This window comes from Tamandua tetradactyla, chromosome 5, assembly GCF_023851605.1.
Source record: "Tamandua tetradactyla isolate mTamTet1 chromosome 5, mTamTet1.pri, whole genome shotgun sequence".
In the NCBI taxonomy this organism is placed as follows: domain Eukaryota; kingdom Metazoa; phylum Chordata; class Mammalia; order Pilosa; family Myrmecophagidae; genus Tamandua; species Tamandua tetradactyla.
In genome coordinates, this window is record NC_135331.1 from 18,236,128 (window position 1) to 18,254,198 (window position 18,071).

The 18,071-nt window shown below is 41.5% G+C and overlaps 1 protein-coding gene across 1 annotated transcript in view; it reads right to left on the bottom strand.

Annotated features, from left to right (window-relative positions):
• KSR2 (kinase suppressor of ras 2) overlaps nt 1–18,071 on the bottom strand; it is a 402,547-nt gene that overhangs the window by 360,367 nt on the left and 24,109 nt on the right. The gene's annotated exons all lie outside the window — the stretch shown is intronic.

An 18,071-nucleotide genomic window follows, 5' to 3' on the forward strand; every position in this document is an offset into this window, starting at 1 on the left:
AGAAAAGAATCAAGCACAAGTTACTAGTGTGAACTGGAAGATTCTGGAAGATTCCGATTGGGTAAAAATAAAATGATAACTAGTTCCAAAGAAGGAAGAAATATAATAAGAAAAAGAAACATTTGGAGCATATTTACAAGAAAGAGCGGTGATGGCAATCAGTTTACAGTGTGGCAACAATATCTTCAGTTTGTATTTCTCTCATGTTGAAATGAAAACGATTCGTATATGGGAAAGCAAAACATAGAACATATTTAAATGAACTTGTCACATATCCATTTACATACATTTCCAAATAAACATCAGGAAAAAAATAATTAACTCCTTAGCTCTGGCTTTGTTTACATTTTGTTCAAGACTAATTATTTACTGAGCTTGGCTTTCCTTCTGATTACATTTTAGAATCCACTGGCATGTTTTCTGAGAGAAGTTGCTCTGTGAGGAAAGCAAGGCTTCTGAAATCTGAACAAATGTGGAAATGCACACCCGCTTTCACCTTTAAGGAGTGTCATCAAGGCAAAATATTCCAAAGCAACCAGCCTCAGGAATGCAACTATAAACAGAAGCACAATTCATGAAAGTTTCCCTTCTGCCACCTGGAGAACATGTACAGCTTAGCCCTTGAAATACCTCCATAATACAAATACTCAATCACTGGGATCTGAGGTCAAAAAGGCTCCATTCTTACAAGAATGGGAATGCATGGATATTAAGTCACAGCCTACTGTGTACACACACACACAAACATTCTAACACAATACAGAAAGAAAGTGATGTGCTTAGAACAAGTCACATTTGAGTTTCCAAAACAACTTGCAGGATACTCTCGAGATGCTCAGGCAATGAAGCAGTTGGGCAAGGAAATGTCCTATTCAATTCAGTATTTAATTCACCATGGCTTTGCACTATTTTCTAATGTTATTCATGGGAGATGAAAACCAAAAGGGAACCTCAGTGCACATCTTGTGCAAACCCTTTTGCCAGTGAGGAAAGTAAGGCATAAGAGAATGGCATGTACATCCAAAGTCAAAAAAGCAAGGTAGTCCCCACACCAAGACTCAAACTTGGTTCTGACTTCTAAGACCAATGTGGATGTCCTTGTACCAGTGGTTTGCAAACTCAGTTCCATGGAACCCTTGCGGTTCTGTGCTGGAGTCTAGCAGGCAGGATCCCAATCAACACCTTCAACTACTTCAACCTCATTAGCTTTACTTCTACCTGATTTATATATTGGCATCTTCAGTAAGTTTTCAATTGAAAAATAAAGGGCTCCATGGCTTGAACAAAATTTGGAAATTCCAACACTATTCCATCGTTTTCGCCAATAAACCAAATTCACTCCCTACCTAGTCCAAATTGCTTGGCCAAGAGGACAGTGGTGGGATGGGATGTTGGCCTCTCCAGTTCTCCTACCACCGTATGGAGGGATGAATGATGCACCCCAATTTAGACATTTCTTGGTCTTAATCCACGTTCCTGTGGGTTTGAACCCATGGTCATTAGGGCCTCTTGAAGATGTTATTTTAGTTAAGGTGTGACTCAACGGAATGAGGGTAAGCCTTACTCTGGATTTGTGGAGTTCTTTATTAGGAGGAGAAATTTATACATAAAGAGAGAGAAAGCCACAGTGAGGATCCAGAAGCCAGAAGTCAAGGGAACCTGGAGAAGAAAGGAAAGGATATCACCATGTGATGTGAGGCAGGGATTCAACCCAAGGAACCGCAGGGATTGCAGTAAGCCAGAGATGGAGGGCTACCACCCTGGGAGGAAGTAAACTTCAAAACCATGTCCAGCAAATTCCCATTACTTAAGCCAACCCTTGGGGTGGCATTTGTCATAGAAGCCAGGAAACTAAGATGCATTGCCTCCTCAGCTCCTATGTCTTCCATTGGCTTTATTCTCCTGTAAAATTATCTAATATACTATTCACCGAAGTGTGGTATGTGGACACGTATCAATATCAGGGCTTATTTTAGCTGGTGCATGAACAGGACATTCAATAACACAGAATCACATAGTCTGAAAGTTATTCCCCTTTTCTAATTATTTATCGGTTACATCAAGAAAGTTTGCATTTAGTGCTATTATATCCTAACAACTCTCCAATGCTTGCTAATCTCCTTTTAACCAAGAGAGACCCTACCATTGCCTCATTTGCACTGCGAATACAAATGATTCTTCGTAGGCGCCTCTATAGGAGAGTCATGAGGTTCCAATCAGATCTTACATGAAAGGGTCCAGCCTGGCACCTGGTACAGAAAATAACCCATGTCACCCAATGTGAGTTTTGTTTTGTGCCTGCTGCTGTACAAGGTTCAGGAACGCAGAGCTGAATAAGGAGCCTGCCCTCAAGGATCCCCCAGCCTTGATATTATTTCTTATGCATCATTGCAGTTTAAACTTACTTTTCTTTAAAAAAGCACCAGGATTTCACGAGATCCCGAGACAACTGTAGAGTACTCTGTGGAACAAAAACATGGCCAGTGACACCCCCGGACTCTCTTTTTATGATGCACAAAGTTACACAGCATCACAGCATCCTTCAGAAGAAGAGCTGGGGTATGTTGTTTTGGGAACTCTTGACTTGAATATCAGTTTACAAGGCAAGTGTCAGCCTAGCGTGTCGAGTGCCACAGTGAGGTTCTAAGAAGGGGGCACCAGTGTGCTCACCGATGCTGCTTTGTCACCAGCAGAAGGAAGGATCTTAGTCACGACCACAGGGTTCAGGAACCCCCAGCCTGATCATATTGGAAATCCACTGCTACACTCCCGCCGTTTCTTACATAGGACCTGCAAGAGGGCCAAGGCGCACACCATTTTGCTTTCAAGACCACATATGTTTCTAAGACTTCACATGTCAATCATGCCTGATGGACTCCTGTGTGTCCCTCAAAATCCAATTAAATGTTATCTTAGCTTTTAAACCGTCTCTATGGTTGATTGTTCTGCAAATATTCACTCCCCCCACCACACACACACACGAATGGAAAATAATACCAGGCATCCTATTGATCGTGGCTTGAGTGTGGGACTTATTTTGGCCAATGGAATGCGAGTTGACATGATGTATGCTCCATCCGAGCCAGACACCTCAGGTGCTTGCCTGGTTTGGTTTGGCCTCTTGCACTCCTGTGAGGTGTTGTGACAACAGCACATCCAGCTAGCTGATGTCCCTTCAGCCAAGGTCCCAGAATGAAAGTCCCATGGAGGAGACTTGAATTCAGCCCACAGCCTACGGCAGAGTTTCTGCAGTGACCCACAGACTAATGCGCAAGAAATAAGGTGTCTGTTTCTGCAAGTCATTGAAAACGGGGATTTTTTTGTTACTACAGCAAAAGCTGACTATTACACACCTCAAGAAAACCTTCCTCCTCAATGAAGGCAGCCCTTGAACAGATCTCCATCCATGGGTTGATTATGCCATTTTGTATATTTTTTCTTTACGAGACCACAAACCCTCACTAGATGGCTAGTGCCTGGAGGACAGGAACCAATCTCTTCTAGTTTCTATCATGGTGTTGACCAGAAAAATTACCACGTTTCATGATAATCGCAAACTCTCAACTCTTGCAGTCATATGTAGCAAATGCAAGGAGCATTTTAAATACCCCAAGGTATTTCCTGGAAGTCCACCTGTTCTGAGCCTAATTCTAGGAAGGACCTCAAATTTATACATCATGTGCTGTCTCGAAAAGGACATGGCTCACCCACGAGTCATTGTATCAGCTGTGTCAGCCACATTGACTTTCTAAGGATAAACATTTATCACTAACTTACGTAATTGTGTTTTGCCATTTCCTTATTTTTCTTCATTTCCAATATACCAGGAAACCAAAGGATGGAAGTGGCCTAGGCATCTCGCAGCCCCTGGCAGGCCCTGTGATAATTTATGGCTAGTGCAACAGTCCTGCCTTTCCAATGCCATCATATACCAAATATGAAAATTAAATTCTCCCAAGACCAAATAAAACAGTAATTGGTAACAACCAAATTCAGCAGGGAAAGCGACTTCACTGATGTTTAGTCATCTGGATCTCTTACCCTGCTTAATACTGTATCTTGGTTTCCTTGTTAAAATGAAAGTAGCAATTAATAGTATTAAAATGATGGTATCAATGATTAAACAAGTGTCATATTCCTCTGGGAAATACACACACACAAAATTCCTGTGACCTTGAGAACAATTCGGAAACATGGAAACTTAAAGCAAAACTGTGCCAGCACAGAACCACGATAAAATATGTGCCTTGATGGAAAACTGTCATTCTAATTGTGCCCAGGAATGAAAATTTTTCTGAGACTTTTGAAATGACAGAGAAAGGCTTATAATATAAGGTTAAGCAAATTAAAGCAAGATACCAAGAATTATAAAGGCAGATGACCTCTAGATGTAAAGAGGGGAAAAAAAAATCCCAAAAATGTCTTAGCGAATGCCTTTGTATCATGGGATTAGGGCACTCTTTGTACTTCTGAATATTTTTACGTACTGCCCAATTTTTCAACAAGGGGTCAGATCGTAAAATATAAAAGACAGGGAAACATTAAAAGGAAGAGTGACTTGATGTGAACACTTGGGAGGATAATTTTCTGTGATGGCAGCTCCTCGGATGCTGTATTTCAGGAAGATGGCAAGCCAGGGCCTGTAAAGGTGGCAAAATGCCATGTAGGGAGGCTTACCTAGTTGAAAAAAAAAAAAAATCACTGGCAGTAGGTGCCCTCAGGGCAGACACTGTTTCCAGCAGTTCTGAAAACAGTTTGTTCCAAATTAGCCTTTTGATCAGAGCCTCCAGCAGGCCCAGAGGTGAGAGGCCCTGCCAGGGCAGGGGCAGGCCGAGAGGCGCAGGTGGGGTGATGCGCTCGCCGAGCCTGCAAAATGAATGGAATCCCTTTTCCCTGCACCAAATTGGCTTCAGAAGGACAGTGCTCGATCCCCAGGTGGCCCTGAGAGGAGAGGCGCCCTGGGATTTGCAGAATGAGTTTCTAGAACAGGACTGGGGGACCTGGTTTCTTTAGGCTGTGAGCCGCTCACGTGTCAGTGCGTTGGGGGGGCTCTAAGAGTCCTTTGGGGAGGCCGCGCCAGGCACCATGGAGCAGTAACCACAGCGCACATAGCCTGGCCCCTTGCCTCCCACACCTCTGACCTCTTCCCCTTTAAACTGGTCCGTCCTAATCCGTCCCCCCTTCTCTCTCCTGGCCTCTCTCAACCATGCTGGATACTTCCTTGCCTGCCCATCCTGCATCCAGCATCCTACATTCAGACTCTCCCCATCCCTTTTCTTTGTTCCTTTCTAAATTGGCCATTTTGGCTCTGAAAGCTTGGCTTCTAAAGGGGTCCTGCCACTTACAAAACCTAGAAACTGTGCATCCGATTTCCCATCTGCAAAATGGGAATGATACTATCCAGGAAACAGACAGGAGGATTTAAGGGGACAATCCATGCAAAGCCCGTTCGCTCAGAGCCTGGCACTTCGGAAATGCTCAACCTATTTTATCTTTCCCAATCAGCAGGCTTTTTACCCAGCCCTTCTCATCACCCCCTTTTCCTGGCATTTCCTCTGAGTAGACCTGCATACCCTTAGATAAAAACTGGAGCAAAGAGGATATTCAGAAAATCTGGGGTTCCTGGAACTATGTGGAAAAGTTAGCAGTTGCTAATTAGAAATTTTAAAAGTTTTACCCCTTTATGGTTTGCAAACTCCTTCCACTTTGTGATGGTTGAATCTCAGAATAACTTTACAAAGTGGGAGCTTTTGCCCCCATTTTTATCGATGAAAAACAACCGAGGCTCAGAGAGTTGAATTTCAGATTCCAATAATGTTTACTGAGCGCCAAGTGTCTGGAAGAACCATGACGTGTTTCCCTCGCTGGAAGGCCCTGCATCCAACTCTGTGCCTGGCAAGAGCAGCTGCTGAAGGATAATTCTGACGACAAGTGGAGTTATAATTGACTTGGGCCCTGCAAAAAGATACGTTGATGTCCTACTCCCCCAATATCTCAAAATGTGACCTTATTTGGAAATAGGTCTATTTGCAAATAATTAGACCTTATTTGGAACAAGTGAAAATAAGGTCATATTGGAGTAGGCTTGGTCCTTAATCCAATACGCTGTGTGTCCCTAAGACGAGGGGACAAGAGACACCAAGGTAGACAGGACAGCGTCACAGGCAGGGAACGCAACCTTAGCTGGGAGCCATCACCAGAAGCTGGGAAAGAGGCAAGGCACAGATTCTTCCCTACAGAGGGAGCATCGCTCTGCCAATACCTTGACTCTGACTTCTAATCTCCAAAGAAATTTCTGCTGCCTTAAGCCATCTAGTTTGCAGTACTTTGTCACCCTAGCCCTAGGAAACTAAAACCAGTGGCAAGCCGTCAATTTCCATCAGCATAAGCTGAATGCGATGTGAATTTAGGGATCTGAAACTGCAGGGCTGGAGGTCAGCAGAGCATCTCAGAAAGACAGGGGCAAAAAGAACACATCTGGGTACCCCGGACTCCATCTCTGCAGAGGAGGTCAGTGACCCCAAATGCCAGCTGGGTTACAAGGACACCCACGTCCATTACTGGGCCAGCAACCATTCATGCCACCAGTCAGTTTATTTTCCTACCCCAAAATCAAGACGCAAGGTCTGAAAAGTGCCGATGCATTTACGAAGATGTTGGGACAGAGCTGTTTCAGCTGGGATGGCCAGGCTTTCGGCCCTTTAGCCAATCTCTGATTATTCGTCAGGTATCAGGCAGTGGGAAATAATGGTGAGACAGACAGGAATGGACTCTGCCGTCAACCTGATCACAGATAAAAATTATCTTGGGGATCCAGGGAAAAGTGTCATATCTGTATGTCTTCCATGGATCCTGACAAGTTAGAAATTTAGCTTGAATTATATCCTAAAAAATTCTCCTTCCAGGCAGAGGGAGGGGTGAATGGGTGAGCACAGGACATTTTTAGGGTAGTGAAACTATTCTACATTATTCCATAATGGTGGGTGCATGCTTCTATGCTTTGTCAAAACCCACAGCATTGTACAACACAATGAGTGAACCCTAATCAAACTAAAACTCTTGTTGCTAGAATGTATCAATACTGGTTCAGCAGTTGTAACAAGTGAACACACACTGATGCAAGGTGTTAACAGGGAAACTGTGTGTGTGTGTCTGGGAGGGGGTTATGGGAACTCTCTACTTTCTGTGCAATTCTTCTGTAAACCTATAACTGCTCTAAAAATCAAATTTACTTAAAAATGTATCCTCATATTTCAGAAAAGGGTTCAAATATCACCTTCTCCTTGGAGCCTTCTCAAAGACTTGAGGATGATTGGAGATCTCACACCCAAAAATACCAAAACCTCCTCCACCTCGGAGCAGATGCCGAGGAAAATGACAAAGAATTTATCATTTTGCCAACTAAAAGATCAGCAAATGAATCTGCCTCCATGCCTCGCTCTTTCCCAACCCAAGGCATTCTTACATCGTCCCCCTCAGCAATCCCCACAACTAGGAGTCATGAAAGCTTGAGGGTCCTCAGATGAATTCTTGGGAGTCTATAAATTCTATGCAAACATTCAAAATTTTTGTGTTTTGTCTTCAAACGTGTGTTGTTGTTTTAATTTAACACAATCAATGCACCTGTAGGATGGTAGGCGCCCCACTTCCCAGAACATTCCATCTGGCAATTTCTATTTCTATGACTGATGATCCTTTTGGTGCCAAGTGGTGGAGCTTTAATTGTTACAGGCTGATGAGAAGAAAAATCAAGGCGACTTCAGACATAAGGTAATGGATCGCCGCTAGCAAAAACCAAATGAACTCCCGCCTCCACTCTCAGCTTCCTTCTACTGGAGGGGCACCCAGTCATCAGAGGCATGTGCCTGGGGCTCACCCAAGCCCGTTCAACTCATACAAGGGCAGGCCGGACCCCATTCAAGTTTCAATGAGCAATTTACTTTTACCAAACCATTATCCATCCCACTGAATTTACTGCTTTGACAGATTTGTTTCTATATAAGCCCTGCAGATTTTTTTGCATGTGTGCATGGGCAGGACTTGAACCCGGGTCTCCCACGAGGCAGGTGAGCATTCTACCACTGAACCATCTGTGCACCTGCTCTGCAGATTTGTATTCTCTTCATAAGTGTAAAACAGCCATAAGCATAAGACATTTACAACTAGCCTTGTGCAAGGTCTCTCAGACTTGATACTATTACTATTTGGGGCTGGACAATTCTTTGTTGTGTAGGGGTGGTCCTGTGCATTGTAGGATGCCCATAGTAACCTCCTGTTCCCAGTTGTGACAACCAAAATGTCTCTAGATATTGCTAAATGTCCTCTGGGGGGGAGGGGCAAATCACCCTGGTTGAGAACCCGTCTTGTATAATAAAATAAAGTCGTATAACATATCTCAAAGTCTCTTCCCCTTTATAAAAGGGACACCCCTTGAATTGGAGAAACCCCAACCAGCACAGTGCATGCACCATGGATGGATGGACCCATGTATTTCGATGCAATCCATGCCCTGAGTCCTTACTGTACATCACCTCGCCACTCCACTCCTTCATCACCTAAGGATGATAACGAGCAGCTCACAGGTACATATAGCCTACAAAAGTGATATTTAAAGTTCTTAAGTAGTTGGCACTCTTTGAAAATTAGGAGAAATCACATAACATCTGAATGCCTGCCTTTTCTTGAAAAACAAGCAAGATTCTCAAGTCTTGAGCTTTCATTTCCACACAGGAACCCTCAGTCGTAACTCAGTGGTGGCTGTACCCACTTCCCACTCCCCCCTGCCCCCATCCTTGTTTTCTTACCCCTGTCGATGGCAACTCCAATAGTGATGACTTTCTGATTGCAAGAGGAGGCTGAGAGTTGACCCGATGCCTCCCAGAGCTAGCGAGTGTGTTGCTGCTCCTTAGTCTGCATGTTTATTTCAAGAGACATTGCCTCATTCATTATGAAAACCTCTCTGGCGCCTCTACGCATCTGAGTTTGCAAACTTCAACCCTACATGGTGCTCCGTGAAGCATCCTGAAATATGTCTCCGATCACGCCATGCTCCTGCTCATGAACTTTCACTGGCTCCCACTGCTCATCAAAGTCAGTATTCAAAGCCCCTGATAATATGGCCACGGTCTCAACAGCCCACTTCTGTATCTGTCTGCAAACCCTGCCCTTCGTTGCCTCTTTCCCCTGCTTGTTTGGTCTATTCCTTTTCCCCTGTCATCTCTCATTGTCCTTTCAAGACCCATTCCAAGACCCTTATAAACCTTTACTGCTGGTTAAACCAGACATAATCTTGTCCCCGCTTTGAACAATTCCTGTGTGTTATCTGTAATTTACTGGTGAGCAAGTCCCAGAGGCTTGTTCCAACCCCTGACTCTGAGAAGAGAATCAGGGTTTCTCCCCTGGCCCTAAGCGCAGATTTACTTTGCAGGACCTTCGTGTCCCTTCACCATTGCCAAGTGCCTTAAACAAGGCAATAAGTAAGAGAAGCATTTCAAGAAATAACTGAAGGTATTATTTGTTCTGAACACAGTGGGGCAGAATGCAAATCCTCAAGTAAGAATGTACCAGGCTATTTGTTACAGCAGCTTTTGCAGTAACAAAATAATTGGAAACATCCTAAATGACCTCTAATAGAAAAATGACTAACAAAACTATGAAACACCCATACTGTGGTTGTCATTTGTATAACTCCTGATTCCTGATTCCTTTCACTTTCCAGGTAAATAAAGGACTGTACTTCCCCATATCCTTTAAAGTAAGCCATTGCCATATGACCTATTCTGGCCAAGGAAATAGGAACAGAGGTGGCTCTGGATTAGCACAGAGCCCCACTGGCCTGCACTGAACACAATGCATGAGGAGGTGGCGGGGGAGGTGGAATAAACTTTTGTTGTGTTAGGCCACTGGGATTTGAGGGTTGTTTGTTACTGCGCTACATGTGGCTGGCGCTGACTGTTACATCACTATAGAATACAATGTAGGACTTCAAAAGATGGGATAGCAATTATAAACATTTATGCACCTGATAACAGAGCCCCAATAATCATGAAATAAAAACAAAGATTCAAAGGGAAGACCAAAAAAACCAATTAAACAATGAATTGGAGACTTCAATACTCTATTCTCAATAACTGATAGAACAATTAGATGAAAATCAGCAGTGATACTGAAGACTTGAGAAGCAGGCAAAATCAGGATACATTACTAGTGTATGTATGTATATAATTAAGGTGTAAAACCTTTATAATGGGTGATATACCCACAAATATATCACCAAAACATTGATACATATTTCCTGCAAGCACTCCGGCTATAAAGCTTGCATATATGTGTAAGCAAATACATAGAAAATGATCTAGAAGGACACACAGCAAACTGATAATACCAGTTAGCTCTGAGGAGCAGGAAAAAGGGCCCTAAATTGGAGGGGTGGCCAATGGGGACTTTAGCATTATCTGTCCTAGTCCAAGTTTTCACTTAGACGATGATTCAGGCATTATCTGAATAATTTTTAAATGATTTAAATGGACTGAAAAGAATGTAGGACCCATGATTGTGGTTTTAGTCTAGGAAGAAGAAGAAAAAGACCATCTCCTTAGTTAAAATAAAACAGAAAAAGATTGGAGCCATTTACTGAGCACTTAATAGATGCCAGGCACTAATCCAGGTATTGGACACGCGTGAATCTGAAACTCACAACAGTCCCAGGGGACAGACCCAGATATACTTTCCATGTGCTTGTTTTGTTTGCACGTTTTATAAAGAAATTGGAGCTCAGGGAGGTGAAATGCCTTTCCTACGATTCCATTCTAAAACCCAGGCTCGTAACTTCTACAAGCAAACTCCATGCTGAAGGTAGAGATGGTAGGTTCCCGAGACAGGTGGAGGAGGGAAGAGAATTTAGGTACAAGGAAGTAGAATTTCTGTATTCTGGGCTCACCTGGCTTCAAAGGGCATGGGCAGCCAACAGATGGCAAACCTGTGGGGAGAAAACCGGTGAAACTCTGGACTCGATGTACGTGGAAATCCGGCAACCATCCTTCCTCTAAATGACACGCATTTGGAGACTGTCTTACTCCCAATGCTAGTTTCATTTACCTTTGAGCAGCACTATTAGAGTACTGGTCCGGTTCAGGGACCCTGGTGCCTGGATGTGAATCCCAGCTCTGTCAATTATTTGCTGTGTGATTTTAACCTCTTAGGTAACCTCTCTGGGCCTCAGTTTCCTCATCTGTAAAATGAGGGCAATGATAAGTCCTACCTCAAAGGTTTATCCCAATGGTTAAATAAGCCCACAGCAGTGAAGTATCCAGAACAGTGTCCAGCACGTAAAATACTACACAAGTGCTGGCTGCTGTGGTTATTTTTAATTCCACAAATGCCAGCTGTGAATCTGATAAATGTCCAGTAAATATTAAGCTGTCTTTGAGGCCACTCGAGACTTAATAATAAAGTGGCTTTTTGAGACACTCCAATCAAGGCAGACCTTTGTTCAGCCACAGACTGGCTGTGTGACTCTAAAGAAGTTGCTTTACCTCTCTGAGCCTCAGCTTCCTCGTGTGCAAAATGAAGATATTGTTATTACCCCTCAGAGTTGTTGTGAGAACTAAATACAATCAGCATAAAGCTCTTAGCACCAGGCCTGACACATAATAAATGCTCATTAAAGCACAGTATTCATCATCAACAATTAAGTTCCCTTACATTGGGTTCACCTAATCCTACCCCTTTCCCATCATAAATTATGTCATAATAACACAATAACAAGAGAATGACTAGTTGGTCAAGTTCGAATGTTTCAAAATAAAAACAAGTCATCAGTAAACAGTAGGTGCTGTTCTTACATACATAAATGCAAATCCCTGAAGAGTTTAGCAAATGTATGTTTGTGTGACAGCTATTTATGGAAGCTGCACACTTTTATTTGCCTAGAATTTGATGCACTAACTGTAAACAATGTATGACGACTCTAATGGAATCGGTCCCCAGACAGAAGCCAGGGCTCCTTCCCAAGCTCTCCGGAAGATTGGCTCCTTTGCAGGCATGTTGATGTGGTATATTTAGGCTGCTAATCACACCCAGAAGCGTTCCCACCTATCTGAAGACAGGGCAAACCCAGGGAGTCTCAAATTAGCTACATCCTACAAAATCTCATCAGCCAATCTAATGCAAATGCTTAACTTCTCAGAGAAAATCTGGGAAAAATCCTCCCTAACAAGCTAAAGTTAGTGGCTCAGTATCAGCTATCAGGAAAAGGTAATAACAATCTCGGGAAAAGGTAATAACAATCTCGGTAAAAGCCTTCCTGGCTGAAAAAGTAGACGTCAATCAGCTTTGGGTAAACTGAAGTACGATTTACACGTATTAGTAAAGCTCCCCATTTAAAGAAAATCTGAATAACTCATACTATAGGAAGAATGACCGTCACAAACAAAGCACCAGGGACACTTTACTTCAGCTTGACTTCATGTAAGATATTCTTCAAGACCCAGAACCAATAGATTTGAGGACCAGTGTGCTAGATGAGGGCCCTGCTGACAAAGAATTACGATTTCATAAGAATGGAGACACTGCTGAACTAAATTAAACACGCGAATTTAGAGCTAAAAGACCCAAAACAGAAAACATCTGCTCTCACGTGGGAATTCATTCCTCTGTCGTTATTTAGCATATACTTTGAAGAAGGTACCCACATACCTGGTTTCTGCCCTCGTGGAGCTTACAATTTACTGGAGAACGTGGGAGAAAAAAAATAAAGACAGACAAATAAAAGAATTTAAATCTGTCCTTGCAATGAAGCAAACAATGAAGCTGATAGAGAAATCAGCGGGGCGCCCAACTTTATTATGTGGGCGGGGGTTGGTCAGAGGAGCATGTCCGGAGAGGTGACGTTTCAGCTGACACCTGAAGAACGAAAAAGTAAAGCCTCCTGTTTACTGGGGAAGCAGAGGGCTCCGGAATCCACCTGCAACCAATCTCAGAGGGAGGGGAGAAAGTGAAAGTTCTTTTCTGAAAACGTCAATGATCTGGGGTAACTTCTATGTCCCACTCCAGACTATAAAATTCTCCTCTTCAAATTGTTTGCTTGGAATGGAAATTTTTACTAGTGTTTCTTTAGTAGACAAGATATAGTTGCTACATTGTTTTTTGTATGCTGTATGGCGGGGGTCACATTTCATTCTTTTCCCATGTGACTATCCATTATTACAGCACCATTTGTTGAATTATTTTTTTTTGGGGGGGGGGACAGGTGGGCGGAGTGCACAAGCTGGGAATCGAACCAGTGTCTCCCACGTGGCAGGTGAGAATTCTACCATTAAACTACCCTTGTACTCCCAATAGTTGATACTTTTCTATTTTTTTTTTTTTCTCACATGGGCAGGCACCGGGGATCGAACCTGGGTCTCCGGCATGGCAGGCGAGAACTCTGCCACTGAGCCACCGTTGCATTGCCAAGTTGACACATTTTTAAAGAAGAATTTAAATGGCCCCACTGTAATGACCTAGGCATAAGACTATTTAACATAGCATTTTTTTGGTGGTAGTAAAATACTGAAAATAAATCAAATGTTTATCATTAGGGGAACTAGTTCAATAAACTATCATAGATTCAAACTATGGAGTGCGGTGTAACTGCAAAATGAATATACTATTATTGAGTGATTGCCAATTTTTCTCAACTTGGCAATTTTTCTTAACTTAAAAGAGTGTATATAGCATTCTACATTTTGTGTAAGAAAGGGATAAAATATAAAACAAATTTTTTTTTACTTTTTAAATAGCAGTTAAAACTAAAATAAAAATTAAAGTTAAAAAACTGAAACACATGAACCTATCAGTATATCAAGAATTTTTAAAAAACACAGTGTTTTGACTGTAAATATCTAGCAGGACAAATCCTAACGACAAAGGAACTGCAAAGAAAAACATTATGTTCAACATTCTTATTGTTAATCGAAGTTGAAATGTTATGATTTTGAAACATATATAGATATTAAGGTCAGGGGAGTAGGAAAGCAAGATATCTAGCTTAAGAGAAAAGAGGTACAAGTATAAAATCAAACATGTTAAGTTAAATCATGTAATCTTTAAATTAGAAATATTATTATGAATTCATGATACATTTTTCACTCTGAAAAAAAAAAAAAAGCCCTCTCTAGCTTTTATTTTTTTCCTACGGAAAGGACAACATGGGAGCAATCAGCACTTCTAGTGCCCAACTATGGTTTCTAAATTCCACTTCTCTCTAAAAGCAATCAGGGTTTCTATGAGAAATGGCTGATCACAGGTCTGGAGAACAAAATAATCCTGAGACAGCTCGTCACACCAGAAAGAACAGAACTTATTCAAGAAAGGGCCGTGTCCAAAGAACTTGTAAGTCAACTCTGAGGGGCTCCAACTGGCCAAAGATGGAATGATTTGAGCATCAAAAAAGAATAATGGTTGCAATGGACTAAAACATATCAAATAAGTTTTGTAAATCGATGAGTCAATATTGTTAAAAATCACTAGTCATCTTTAAAATAAATTTAGAGTGAAATGCTGGTGATTGGTAAGGGGGAGGGGTGGAGGTATGGTATGTATGAATTTTTTTATTTCTTTTTCTGAATAGATGTAAATGTTCCAAGAAATGATCTTGATAATGAATATGCTACTATGTGATAATATTGTGAATTACTGATTATATATGTAGAACGGAATGATAAAAAATTACAAATGTTTGTGTTTGGTGTTTTTTGGTATTTAAAAAATTTTTTTTTAATTAATAATAAAAAAAAAATCACCAGTCATCTTTTTTCTTGTATGCTGTATGGCGGGGTCACATTTCATTATTTTTCCATGTAAGTATCCCATTATTGCAGAACCATTTGTTGAAGTCTTGTTTGTTTCTTTGTTTTGCTGGTTTGTTTTTTTGGGGGGGAAACTGCATAGACTGGGAATTGAGCCCGGGTCTCCCGCCTGCCACTGATTATCTTTTGAGGATGCATGGGTACCACCTCATCCTTTGGAAAACTGATAAGAGAAAGAATCAAGGATGCATAATGACTTTCCATATTTCAAGGTCACCAGAAAGGTAGGAAGCAAAAGTTATTTATAAAATAATTCTAGCTTAAAATGCAGAAGGAATGACAGAATTAGAAAAGCATCATATTGCAGCCCCTAATGAAACAGCACAGCCGGGCATAGTCATCAGTGGATACCAGACATTGGGTGAAAGGCTGTTGGGACTCTTCATAATGGATAGATGAGGCTTACAACATCTGATCTGGTTCCATCAACCACAGCACCACTAAAAGCGACTTCCAGATGGTATGTGCTTTCTGACATGATCATTACAAAGCACACAGTGTGACCTAGGAAGTATTCTTGCAAAAGAAGCAAAAAAGGTACCCAATTCAATCAAACCTCACTAGATCTAGCTATCATTTGACAGGAAACACAGGAGATAGAGGGTCAAGTTAAATCATACCACAAAGGAACATGGAAAACACTATAGGATTGTGGGGCATGCAATTAGGTGAATGGACCTCGAGGGCAGTATGTTGAATGAAAGAAGCTAGAAATGAAGTACCAAATATTATAACACCTCACTAACAGGGACTAACTATAATGTGCAAACGTGGAGAACCGAATTGGAGAGCATAGGTTATCAGGTAGAGGCTTACTGTAAAGGTTCCTAGATTGTAAGCTCTTACAGCAGTCACATCTATTCCAAAGTCGCAACTGTTATTTCTAAATCCTGAGAAGCTGATCTCTTTATGTATATAATCTGGTCGTTTCCTGGAACTTCGGGTATTTGCGTGACACCTAAGATACAGAGCTAGAGTTCTGCAGCTATGAAAGTCAGACTTACCCCATACAGCAACTGTTAAAAACACTGAAAAACTGATCAGACTTCAGTTATAGATATGATTGTAGTTGATCTGGGTAGGACCAAGGTAAATCAGACTAAAGGGTGAAGGATGGTACTGACTGCATTGTAAAATGCCATCTTCTGTGGGAGTCCAAAGGGAGAGATGTCTATTTGGTGCAAAATTTATATTTTCAGTAGCACACTATGTAATTTAACTTGTTTGGTCAGCTTATTCACACACCATAATTTCATGGAACCTTGAATAGAGAATGAGATTTTGGTTTGTACAGGTTGGTGTGATGCCCCAATACATCCCAGAGTAATCTGGATGGAAGATAAAAAAACATCTGCAAAGTCCCCTTGAGGTACTGGGGGAAAAGGCGGAAATATTAAACTTTCCCACCTAGAAATCTTGCAAGCATTGGGGACTACCAGTTTAACGGGTTTGGCCCACAGTTTTGGGCATGCCCTTATGAAACTTATTCCTGGAAGGAATCAGCTAGGTCTACTTATGATTATGCCTAAGAGTCACCCCAGAGAACCTCTTTTGTTCTGATGTGGCCTCTCTAAGTCAACTCGGCAGGTAAACTCACTGCCCTCCCCAGCACGTGGGACATGACTCCCATGGGTGTAAATCTCTCTGGCAATGTGGGACATGGCTCCTGAGGATGAGCCAGGACCTGGCACCATGGGCTGAGGAAGCCTTCTGGACCAAAATGGTCATGAGACAAAATAAAGTTTGATTGGCTGAGAGATTTCAAATAGATTTAAGGTCGTTCTGGAAGTTATTCTTATGCAGTATACAGATGTCCTTTTCCAGTTTGGGGGGTATAGGAGAAGCTAGGGAGAAATACCTGAAACTGTTGAACTATAATCAAATAGCCATGATTCTTGAAGATGACTGAATAACTATAGAAGGTGTGACATGTAATTGTGAAAACCTTGTGACTGACACGCCCTTTATCAAGTGTATGGCTGGATGAGAAAGAAAAAAAAGACAAAATTAATAAATAGCCTACTTAAAATTAGGCCTAAGAGTCACCCCCAAGAGAACCTCTTTTGTTGCTCAGCTGTGACCTCTCTCTCCAGCCAACACAACAAATAAACTCACCACCCTCCCCCTGTCTACGTGGGACATGACTCCCAGGGGTGTGGACATTCCTGGCAATGTGGAACAGAAATCCTGGAATGAGCCGAGTCTCAGCATCAAGGGATTGAGAAAACCTTCTCGACCAAAAGGGGGAAGAGAGAAATGAGACAAAATAAAATCTCTCAATGGCTGAGAGATTCCAAACAGAGTCGAGAGGTTATCCTGGAGGTTAGTCAAGATGTAATGGAGAGGCTGGAGGGAACTGCCTGAAAATGTGGAGCTGTGTTCCGGTAGCCGTGGTTCTTGATGATGATTGTATAATGATAAAGCTTGATGATGATTGTATAATGACATAGCTTTCACAATGTGACTGTGTGAGTGTGAAAACCTTGTGTCTGATGCTCCTTTTATCTACCTTGTCAACAGATGAGTAAAACATATGGAATAAAGATGAATAATAGGGGGAACAAATGTTAAAATAAATTTAGATTGAAATGCTGGTGATCGATGAGGGGAGGGGTGGGGGCTATGAATGTATGTATGAATTTTTTTCTGTTTTATTTTTATTTCTTTCTCTTAATAGAGGCAAGTGCTCCAAGAAATGATCATGATGATGAACAATGCAACTATGTGATGATATTGTGAATTACTGATTATACACGTAGACGGAATGATCAAAAGTTAGGCATGTTTGCGTTTGTTTGGTGTTTTTTGGTATTTTTGAAAAATTTAAAAATTAAATTAATTAATTAAATAATAGAGGGTGTGGGTATGGGTGTTTGGGTGTTCTTTTTTTCACTTTTATCCCTATTTTTATTTTTTTGTGTAAGGAAAATGTTCAAAAATTGATGACGAATGCACAGCTCTACGATGATACCGAGATCCAATGATTATACAATTTGGATGATTATACGGTATGTGAATATATAATATAATCTCAATAAAATTGCATTAAAGATCTCTACAGGACGAATGACTCCATTTCTTCAAGAAATAGGTAACATGAAAAGCAAAAGGGAAGAGGAACTATGAAGCATAACAGACTTAAGAAAACATATAAACCAAAGGCAACGTGAGTTCCTACCATGAATCCTGATGCAAACAAATAACCACAAGAAGACAGTGTAA